Here is a 12,407-nt window from a genome sequence, read left to right on the forward strand (position 1 = left end):
TATTAGCTAAGAAAATATTTAACGATAAACTGATTATAAATTCAATACCATCTTTAAATGTATTTGGATTTTATTAATCACACCATCATCTATTTATACTTGACAAATAGTCATCCCTGTGTTTGAGAAGCATATGGTTTGTCTATTGGCAATGCTGCCTGTAAATGTGAATTCAAGGATACCTTATTATGAACTGAAGCTGGTAGTTTTCAAGTTGGGGGATACTGTCTTAAGTAAAAAATAATTTGTTTAGACCTAATCTGCACTTCATTTTTGTTTGCAATTTATTTTATTTATTTATTTTTTTGAGACAGAGCCTAACTCTCTTGCCCAGGCTGGAGTGCTGTGGCCTGAACTCACCTCACTGCAACCTCCGCCTCCCAGGTTCAAGCAATTTTCATGCCTCGGCCTCCCAAGTAGCTGGGATTACAGGCATATGCCACCATGCCCAGCTAATTTTTATATTTTTAGTAGAGTTGGGATTTTGCTATGTTGGCCAGGCTGGTCACGAACTCCTGACCTCAAGTGATCCACCCACCGTGGCTTCCCAAAGTGCTGAGATTACAGGTGTGAACCACTGCGCCTGGACTTGTTTGCAATTTATTTCAACAGGTATTTGGTACCCTTGCAGTATACTGGGTACCACCATAGTTTTGGGCTACTCTATATAAAATTTTAAAGTAGATATAGCTGGGTTTTAATGCCTTTCCAACCCCTTTCAGTCATTGCCTTGATATCTAGTGGGATATTTAAAAAGATATTTTAGGCTGTTTGTTCCTAGGCTACAAAGAATCTGTGTCTGTCTGTCTGTCTGTCTGTCTGTCTGTCTGTCTGTCTGTCTATCTATCTATCTATCTATCTATCTATCTATCTATCTATCTATCTATCCATCCATCCTTCCATCCATTGACCCATCTGTCTCTATCTCTGAATGGTTACTTCTCTTGACTACAAGTACAGAATGTAGTGAAAATCAGGAATGGCTCACTTTTTGCAGCAGGAGGTGGCCACCTCCATAATGTACTTTAGGAACAGGACAACCTCTCCCTGCCCTTGACTATTTGTTTATCTAGCTATTCATTTACTAAACATTTACAAGCAATGACTATAAGTGAAGCATTATGTTAGATGTTAGGGATATAAAATTGACTGTTAAATGATCTTTGCCCTGAAATAGCTTTCAGCCTATTGAAAGACACAGTAAAAACAGTGATACATTGTAATAGTGCTATGATAAGTATACATTGTAATAAGTGATATATATGTATATACACACATACAAAGGATATATCTGTACATACATACCTAAATGAGACACCACACCCAGCTATGGGGTGTGAGGTAGACGGTGTCAAGAAGTTTTCCTGGAGTCTCTCTGAATGAAGATTAAGAGTTAGCCAAAGCATGAAGAGGAAGAGGGAATGTATGTGTGTGAAGGCTGCTCCACGGTGAAGGTTGAAGGAGGCAATCATGCCAGGCATGGAAGTGTGAGAAAGCAGTTGACTGTGGCTGAAAAGGAGAGGCCCAGTGGTGAGAGGTGAGGGTGGAGGAGAAGGGAGGAATCAGGTTGGAAAAGACCTGTTATCCCTTAGATCCACGTTATTGTGAATTTAGCTTATTCTCCTTTTCTGGGAGAGCTAGACAATCTGAGAGCCTGGCAGCAATGGGAAGTTTGTGGTGGTGTTGGTGTTTTAAAGAGATTTTGTAGCGAATGTTCACAATCCAGGAGGAGGAGTGTAGTTGAGAAACACAGTGAAAAGCACAAGGCAATGGGTATACGGAAGAGGATGTCCACATAGAAAATAATCACAAAATTTAAATGATAATGTATGCAGTTTATCTACTAGTTTTGTTTTACCTTGGGTTTTAAAAAATATGTTATAAACCAGTTCATAATTCATTCTCTTTTATCAGGAAATATTGTATCAGATAACAGTGTGGTCATTTAATAAAGATTTTTGCCTCTGTATATTATTTTATCATTGTAATTTTGAATAAAATCTGTTCTAATAGGTTTGTGCATTTGAGGCATTATTGGATTCCTTTTAGGCATTCTTCAAATATGATTTATCATTACCTAAAGAAAATATGGGCCGGTAGCTGTGGCTTACGCCTGTAATCCCAGCACTTTGGGAGGCCGAGGTGGGCAGATCACCTGAGGTCAGGAGTTTGAGACCAGCCTGACTGACATGGTGAAACCCTGTCTCTACTAAAAATACAAACATTAGCTGGGCGTGATGGTGCACGCCTGTAATCCCAGCTATTCGGGAGGCTGAGGCATGAGAATTGCTTGAACCTGGGAGGCGGAGGTTGCAGTGAGCCGAGATTGTGCCACTGCACTTCAGCCTGGGTGACAGAGTGAGACTGTCTCAAAAAAAAAAAAAAGAAAAGAAAAGAAAAGAAAAAAAATATATACATATATATATATTATAGTGCAGGAACTTTCTGTATTTTCTGATAGTAATATACTTGAAGTCTGATTTAGAAACTTAATCCACCATGAAATTAAAAAAGAAAAATCTTAAGAATAACCTAATAAAACATCCCACTGAAATATTTTTGGTATATTATTTTACAGTGGGAATGCATTCTTTCATTTCATGAATTTTGTTTTATTTTTCCCTTTCTTGGGATGGTATCTATTTCTTCATCCTACTTTATTATTCAGGGTAAGTTTGTCTATTACCCCGCAAGTGCTTTTAGGGGTTTTGGTGTATCTACTTCATTTATTAAAAAATCACCGTATTGAAGTGTGAATTGCTCAATCAGATTGATATTTGTTATAATGTAGGTAAATAGACTTTTAACAGAAAATCTCCTTTAAAACTGAATTCACCCTAACAACTTTATACACACATTCTATGATATAGCCACACTTGATGAATTTGAAATGGCATAAATTATAGTACATAAAATATACTTAGATGTTGAAAAAGCTTTTTAAAAAGAATTTTCTTTTTAGCAGCAGCTTTGACTGAGTGGAATAAATTTAATCTGAATAGAGGAACTACAGGTTAGGTAAAGAACCACTGCACACTACTCATTGCTTCTAAATAATGGAAAGTGGTTATAAAAGTTTCTTTGTTCATAGTCTCATCCTTACCTATGGATGGAGGAGTCACTGGGCTGCTTTTTATCACCCAAATGATCTAAGGAAAGGAAAATAGTTACTGTTACTATATAACTTGATTCTCAACTACCGTAATTTATCAATGGTCAAAAATGAGCCAGCAGTATATTATTGCTTAAAAAACTAAAAAAGAAAGAAAGAAAAAGTTACAGTGATTTTGTGTTATAATTAGAATTTACAAGTGATGTCTCCTCCATATTATCCACTAATCATAAAATTATGAAACTCCTATATTTACTTTGGATCACTGTTCCTCTGGGAAAAAAAACAGGAAGAAGCTGGAGAGTTCAGAAAATAATAGTGATGGCTAAAGAAATGGGAAACTATTTTCATTATGTAATTAAGTAGAAACTATTTAGAGAAAAGCAGTTAAGGGATACCTTTGAATCAGAGAATTGTAGAGCTGGTAGAAGCCATGTAACATCTGGTCCCATTACTTTAACTTGCAGAAATGGTAACTGAGACCTGAGAGGTCTAAATTGCCCAGACAGCAAGTAAGATATTTGAGACCAAAGTTCAGGTCTTCCCACCTCCACCCCATAGTATTTTGGGGCTAGTGTCTTCAAGTGTGTGAAAGATTGCTTCACAGGAAGCGGAAGTCTCTATTAGCAAATACACCATCTTCAAGTGGGAGAGACAGCTTCTATTACCTACAAATCAGCCAGCCCCAGTACCAGCACTGCTGCTCCTTTGCGGGGCTTCTCACACATGGGGGTGCTTGGGTTCCAGAGGCTTCCGTGAAGAGGTGGCCAGAGCCTCCTGAGAAAACAGTTCACTATTCCTGTCTAGCCAAGCACTCAATGCTTGCTATTTTTATTTTTATTTAAAAATTTCAAGGTAGTAAAATATATATAACGTAAACTTTATCATTTTAACCATTTTTAGATGTTCAATTCAGTGGCATTATGTACATTCACGATATTATGTAACCATCACCACCATCATTTCTAGAACTTTTTCATTATTCCAAATAGAAATTCTATACCCAGTAAACAACTCCTCATTCTCCCCTGCCCCATCCTTGGTAACTTGTATTCTGCTTTCTGTTATTATGAATTTGCCTATTCTAGGTACCTCATATAAGTGGAATCATACAATATTACTCAATGTTTGTTTTTATTAAGTTCTTGCTCGTTTAAAAAATTGTGCCTTTACTATATGCTTAACATCGTGCTAGGATTCTATGAGAGACGTAGCATGTGGCCTTGGAGAATTTACAATTTAAATGTTTTGTATTCACTTCCGTATTTCATTTCCCTCCCTACCCCTGCCCTGGATAAACCCAGCCCTTTGCACGTCACGAGCATCAAAAAGAATGTTTGTTCATTTAGACTTTGTTAGGGAGTTTGCACTAACAGATATGAAAGAAATTAAACAGGTGGGTCTATACTAAGCTTTAATATCTCCAGAGAAGGCAACACGCACTCCTTCAGTGATTTCTATTCTAATGTCTTAACAGTCCTTAGTCCTCCAATTTTTTATAAATCACCTAACATTTCTTTGCTCCTGCTTTTTTGGAGGGGGGCTTTATTCTAATCCCTAAAGTTTAAACATCCAGATAAGAGTGTTTAAAATCTTGTATTAGTTTTTTTTTTTCAACATTAGTAAGAAACCCAAATGGCCTAAACTGGTGTCTTTCTCATCTCTCATCTTGGTTCAGTATGTTCAACTTCATCCTGCTGCCAATAAAGCTGTCACATTATTAATTGAGCCTGATGTATTCAGATTCTTTCTCAGTTCAGAGTGCAGGAGTAGCTCATGCTGAAAATAAGCAAACCGCAGTGTTCAGCCTACATACATAGAATACTGTACCATGTGGGCTGCAGTGAGGAAGCCACTAGATTCTTTGTAAGCCAATGCATTAGCACATATTGAAAAAGCCCACTTTTGGTGTCAGTTAACAAAAAGACTTAAAATTTTAAATCATCATCCAGAAAAAAAAGTAATTAGTAAGCATGTATTAATTTTTGTACCTTTTTTCAGGAAATTGGGCAGGTATGAAGAAGGGATTTTTATTTGTTTTTATTCTGGTATTAAGGATGCAGTGTGCTGTAGGTGTTAAAGTGTCAGGTATAAATTAAATGAAAAATAGAACAATGGCCAGTAAAACTGGTCTCAAGTGATTCATGTAAAACCTTTAAATGTCTCCTGTACCTAGATAACCTTCTCCCCAGTATCAGCACTTCTCAAACGATTATTGTCCTTGGAGACAGTTTTGTCTCTGCTCATCAAGAGTTTTAGATAGTAAAAGCCAACAAGAAAAAATTTCTACCAACCAGGATGGATTACCCTTTCAAGTGTACTTTTTCTTATCTTGTAAAATAAGCCATTGTACATGGTTTTACAAGTGTGTAGTACTGAGCTCCCAACTAGCCTGGGTATGGGAATGAGTTTTTAAATACATAGTTACAGAACAGAGAGAAGCAGGAACACACAAAATAAAAGGGAAAACTGTAGATCTGGTTTTTGTTTTAAAATGTCATGACTTGACCAAGGGCTGCAGTAGAAATCTTCAACTTTCTTCCAAATGAAATTTTTTGACTTGTGCATTTCTCTATAAAATATTTGCTTTTGGATGGGACACTTTTCTACCCAGGCATGATCTATTTCAGCCATATTTTCAATGACCACCCCTTAGGTTTTTAATGTTTAACTTATTTCAGTACAAACATCCATGGAGAAAAGTGCACACATCCTAAGTGTACAGCCCGATGGATCTCAGCTCACTGAACGTGCCCATGCCCATCTAAACAGTGACTTGAGCCTCCATCAAGAACCATGATATTAACTCCAAGTCCTCTTGTGCCCGCTCCAGCCACCACTTCCCAATAGGATAAAAAGACTTGTGACCATTTTTGAACTTTATGTACATAAAGTCATACTAAATGTGTTTTTTCATATCTGATTTCTTTTACTCAACATTATGTTTGGGAAATTCATTAATTTCTTCACTTTTATGCTTCCTCCTTCATTTTTATGCTTCTCATTTTTTTCTTCTCTCTTCTCTGATAAACAAACACTTGGATTTTATCTGTCACCTACTTGATTCGGTCATGACACCCATGGCATATACGTAGTATAGAGTGACTCGAAGCCATGTCCTCATGGTGGCTTTGATGGCTGAGGTTGTCCCTGATCTATCTCCTCTGCAGTTATCTGGGGAGAACTGAAAGCTAAGAAGAGAAAGGAGGAAAAGACATGGTCAGCTCTCCTCTGCCTTGTGGCATCCTTTCCTTCAACACTCCCCTTTTCAGGTCAGGCATAGTGGCTCACGCCTGTAATCCCAGCTACTCGGGAGGCTAAGGCAGGAGAATCACTTGAGCTCAGGAGTTTGAGAACAGCCTGGGCAACATAGTGAGACCCTGTCTCAAATAAAAACCCAACCAAACAACAACAAAACCTCCAAACCAGTGCCTAACACTCTCCTTTTTACTATAACCCAACCTCTCAAGTGGGAGGAGTTTGTAGATACCAGCTGCACCGGCTATGTCAAACTCCATGGCAACTTTTCCCAAGCAGGAGAGGGGGAGAAGTAGAGGAGGGAATTCTGGAACAGATTACTAGCTTTCATAAAGGGATAATTTGCTTAGGTGATAATTTGTTCATGATTTTCCCCCCTCTTCTGGTGAGTTTGACCATATTAATACTTTATGAAATATATCACTAAATTTAACTTTAACAACGTGTTATATGGTTTGAGAGAGAGAAAGAGAGAGAAAGCGATTTAAACTGCATAGGCACATAGCATAGATGAAGCAGTCCAAGGGCGCTGATCAATTCAAGTTTGGGCAATTTTATGAAGATTTATTTATTCCAAGACAATTTGTGGTAAACAGTTGATATTAGTAGCTCTGTAATTTTTGTCATGTTTTTACGAAATACTAGTCAAATTCATTATTTTCATGCACTATTCAAAAGCTAATAGCTCTCTGAATTTGTCAACTTCAATTCCTAATGCGGTATCAAGAAAATTAATAGGATGTCTAACCACTCTTTCAACATACTCTTCTGGCCTTAAAGGTGAAGAATATTTATCGGAATGCAGTCAACTTAGATTTTTAAGTTACAGTCAAAGCGGTTATGAAAGAAAGTATTTATATGAGAAATATGCATTCTTTTCTGAATACTTCTTTGTATGTTACAATTGACATTTGCAACACAGAAAAATTTTAGACTGAAGCTGGATATTGGAGGAAGTGGGAGGAAACAGTTATGGCTGTTGTGATTTTAGATGCTACAGAAGATATAGAGCTTCCTGTAACTGCAGTGACAGCAGGAAGGGGAGTCAGGGTGGTGGAGTATGGAGTAGGGGCTGGTGAATCCTCTGGAAAGTTTCCTCTTAGGCTACTTGACGCTGGTTATCTCTCTGGGAAAGCCACTGTAGACATGATGACTCATTCAGAGAGGCCCCTTCCATGCTCCTCTTCGTGGGGTATGAGAACTATTCTGACTTACAACATAAAATGTTGAAAAACCTGTATATACAGGCACTAAAAATTCCCCAAACCCAACATATAAAGGACATAGGGAATCAGAAACTTCTTTCTAAAGGACTTAAGAGTAGAAGATGTGTAGAAAATTTGACTTTAGGTATTTTGGGACAGACACTGATTAAGGGCAACTTGATCTGCATGATGAATTTCAAGTAGGACTCGGGCTTCATCAGTCATGTATCCACAATAGTCATATAGGAAATTCGTATGGACTTGAATTACTAGCTGAAACTCTTCCCCAAAGTGTCTTTGTTTAAAGGAGAGAAAAACCGCTGTTCACTAAGTGTCCCAGCCAGATTACTCTGTCACTTGCTACAGCATCTCAGTGTCTGGAATTCCACATGGCTTCCTGCTTGTAGTAAACCACTTCCTTTGCGAGTACGTATGCTACTGTACATGTCTGCTACTGTACTCGCAGCGTTCCAGACCCTCACTCTCACTTTGTTACCCTACAACTATATTCAATTTAACAAAAAGGTACCCTCAGAGCTGGGAAGGGACCATCTGGACCAGCTAGTCCAGGAAGCTCAGGGTGTGTTCCTAACAGTGTCCAAAGCAGACTCCATAGATTTGGGCTTGGAGAAGGGGTGAGTCAAACTGGGGTGCTCAATGCCTCTACCAGCTTTCACCCTGCCCTGCTCCAAACAAACAGAAAAGGGCTTGAAACTCAATGACCTAGTCCAATCCCTTCCTTTTTCAGGTGAGAAAACAGGGGCCTGAAAAGCTGCTTTTCTATATACAAAGCATATGAGAGTGATAACGATGTAACTGCTCTAGAAATTGATATTACCTGGTTAACTGAACCTCCAGTCTCACTGTGGAAGAGAGAGGTAAAAGGTAACACAACTTTGTAAAGCTTTGGTTTCATTTAGAGATTTTAACCTACCTAGAATGTGCTTGCCACCTCTTTTGATTCTCTTCATTATCGGAACACAGCTTTGGAGAGTTGTGCATGCTGTTGCAGGATTTTTTTTTTTTTTTTAAGAGACAGTTTTGCTTTGTCACTCAGGATGAAGTGCTGTGATGCCATCATAGCTCATTGCATCCTCCAACTTCTGAGCTGAAGCCATCCTCCAGCTTCACAGCCTCAGCCTCCCATGCAGCTGGCTCTACAGGCATGCGCCACCATGTTTAGCTAATTACAATTTTTTTTTTTTTTTTTTTAAAGATGGGTTCTCTCTCTGTTTCTCAAACTGGTCTCAAACTTCTGGCCTCAAACAATCATCTTGCTTCAGCCTCCCAACATGTTGGGATTACAGATTTGAGCCACTGTACTTGGCCAGGAAAGAATTTAATGGCAACTTTCATCTAGTGCTTCTCATGGCAGTGTTAGGCTGAACACTGGATACTATGGTGAAGACTGTTAGTTACTTTAAGCTTACCTTTAGTGCACAGCTCTCCTTTTACATGCCGTAAAGAAAACCATGATGAAATGATATACATGCCTAATCCACACCACACAGTTCCTGGATGACTTGTGATGATGCTGGAGGTCTTTGCTTTCACTCCTCCACCTGGCTAAGCCCATCTCTCCCTTAGACCCTCTCTCTAAAACTCTAGACTCTTGTCGGCATTCCCCACTTGACATTTCCACTTGCTTGTCTGATAAACATCTCCAACTCAACAGGAACGAAAGTCAATTTCTAATCTTTTGTTCTAAGCCTGTTCTCCCTGAGCATTTTTCATTTTGGTTCCTGGCAATTCTATCCTTCCAAATATCCTATCCATTCTATCCTCAGGTAAAAATCCTTGGAGTCATTTTTGCCTTTTCTCTTTCTCTCACATTTTTTCTCTACTCTGAGCTAATCCTGAATTTGACCAGTTCTTGCTACTGCCACTGTCGCCACCTTGGGCAGAGTCATATCATTTATCTCCCGACTTGCTTCAGAGGCTTCCTAAGTTACCTTTCTACTTCTGCCTTTGCATCCCACTTTCAGTCTATTTTTAGAAAAGTAGAGGGATCTTTAAGTTAAGTCAGATCATGTCATCTTCTTGTCAAAACCATCCAGTGGCTCCCCATGTCATCCAGAGAGAAACTAGAATCCTACAGGGTCCTATGTGATCTATCTTCTATTCTCTGCCCCTTTCCATGTCCCATCTGTCCATGGCCCACCACAACTCCCTCTCTGACTTCATCTTTACTGGTCACTCACTGCTCTCCAGCCACATAAGCCTCTGGGCTGAGCTTCCAATTCCCTTGGCACACTTGTGTCTTACAGCATTTGCTCTGGTGGTTCCCTCTAGCCAGATTTTGAACCTCCCACACCTTCAGGACTTTGCTCAAATGTCACTTTCTCAATAATCATCCCAATGAAAATGGAAAAATGACTGCCACTCCACACATCATCCCATGCCTCCAGTTTTTGCGTATGGATCTCGTAGAAATATTTCTAGATATGGACTAGCTGAGTTCAAGTTATACACATTTAAAATGTTGCTGGCTCTTGCCAAACTACCATCCAGAGAGTCTTTACCAGTTTACATTTTCACCAAGAGCACATTAATTTCCTTACTCCAAACCCTTAATCATACTCTGAATTATCGTTTAAAGCCATATTTGCCAATCCCATAGTCAAAGAATAATAAATTATCATTGTTTTAATTGTAGATGCCTTAGATTACTGTTGAGGATGACCATCTTTTTACATCTTCATTCATAATTTGTGATTTGTGCTTCTATAAATTATCACTTGTCTATTTTTCTTTTTTAAAATTGTCAAATTATTAAAGCTCTTTAAGAATTAACCATTTGTTAGTATTGCACATTGTACCTGGTTTACCTTTTATCTTTTATATGGTGATTTCCTGATTATGCAAAAGTTTTAGATATTTAGATGTCAACTAGGTCAATCTTTTCTTCCTTTTTTTTTTGAGACAGAGTCTCACTCTGTTGTCCAGGCTAAAGTGCAGTGGTGCTATCTCGGTTCACTGCAACCTCCACCTCCCAGTTCAAGTGAACCTTGAACGCCTCAGCCTCCCAAGTATCTGGGATTACAAGTGTGTGCCACCACGCCCAGCTAATTTTTGTATTTTTGGTAGAGATGGGGTTTCACCATGTTGGCCAGGCTGGTCTTGAACTCCTGGCCTCAAGTGATTCACCCACCTCAGTCTCCCAAAATGCTGGGATTACAGGTGTGAGCCACTGTGCCTGGCCTTAACCTTTTCTTATGTGGGATCTAGTTTTCTTGTCTTGCTTAGAAAAGTGTCTGCAGTCCCACATATGAATAGTCACTCATATTTTATTCTAAGATGTTTATGATTTTATCAGTACATTAACATACAGAATTTGTAGTTTATTTAGATTTAGTATGCCTGATTGATTAGAAAAATGGCTACAATTCTGCACGCTTTTGAGTATGAACCCCCATTTGCAATGTGACTTTGCTGTTGTGTTCATCAGGAGGTGGAATTTGTTTTCCTACCTCTTAAATCTGGGCTGGCCTTGTGACTTGCTTTGACCAATCAAATGTAGTGAGAATGATATTCTGTTAGTCCCAAGACTAGACCTTCAAAGGCCCTTCATGCTCTGCTTGCTCTCTCAGAACCTTACAGTGCCATAGGAATAAGCCTACTAGGCAGCAAGAGACATATGACCCTGCTACTCTCATCATTTAGCTGATAGCCAGCCAACTTTTGGAGACATGAGTGAGGCCATCTTAGACCAGCCGGCCCTCAGCCAAGAAGTCAGCTGGACAGTAACTGATGGCAGACCTGTGATGAGCCTGGCCAAGTTCAGAGGAGGTTCTCTGCTGAGTCTAGGCCAAACTGATGACCCATAGAAAAGTAAACTAGACAAATGGTGGTGTTTTTATGCTCTGAGGCTTGCCTTATTATGAAGTAAAAGTTAACTGGTATCTGAAGTAGGGAATTTCATTTATTTATCCAAGGGTTAGTCTGTGGTCTAACATCACTACTACATACATAGTTCATCTTTTCTCCATTGATTCAAAATGTTGCTTTTATTTCAAATATATTGTCTTGATTTGTCTGTCGTTTGTGGTATGGCCTCGCTCAATGATATGTTTCAGTATCTGGAAGGACAAGTCTCATTTCATTACTCTTTTCTCCTACAGTCTTAGCTACTCTTACATTTTTATTCTTCCAGATGAACTTAATATTATTTTTTCAAAAAGGGAATGCTGGGTTTTTGATTGGGGTGGTATTAAACATATAATTGAAAAAATATTGACATTTAAAAAACATTGAACGATTTCATCTAGAAACACAATATTTTGAATCATGTTTTAAGTCATATTTTATGTAATTCAGAAGAATTTTATAGTTTTTCTCATGTGGCTTTCTCACATTTCTTATAACATAGTTTATATAAAAATGGATTTTTAAATTTATATTTTATTATTATTTTTGATATTTTGAAAAACCATTAACTTTAGTATATTAATATTGTAACTGACTTCCTTACTGAGCTCTCTAATTGTTTTTAGAAAATATTTAAAGTTGAGATTTTTAGCTATACAAATCATATCATTGCAAATAATGACAATTGTTCCAGGGTTTTTTTTTTTTTTTTTTAATCAGCTCCTGTACAAGGGTGGGGGTGGAAATGTGATTGCTGTGCACATGGGAGGTGAGAAAGGAGAGGAGAGCTCTGCAGCAAGTGCAGAGGAAAGGGCCATACTATTAGTTGGCTTGGTGGATGGTGCATTGCTCAAAACCAGGCAACATCTATTGCTGGGGTTCAGATGTGTCTTTGGGGAAGTCTTCTGTACTAGCAGGCTGGCTACAACTGAAGCCCTATGTCTGTTAGAGGCTGAGAAACCTCT

Source organism: Pan paniscus, chromosome 17 (assembly GCF_029289425.2).
Source record: "Pan paniscus chromosome 17, NHGRI_mPanPan1-v2.0_pri, whole genome shotgun sequence".
NCBI lineage: Eukaryota > Metazoa > Chordata > Mammalia > Primates > Hominidae > Pan > Pan paniscus.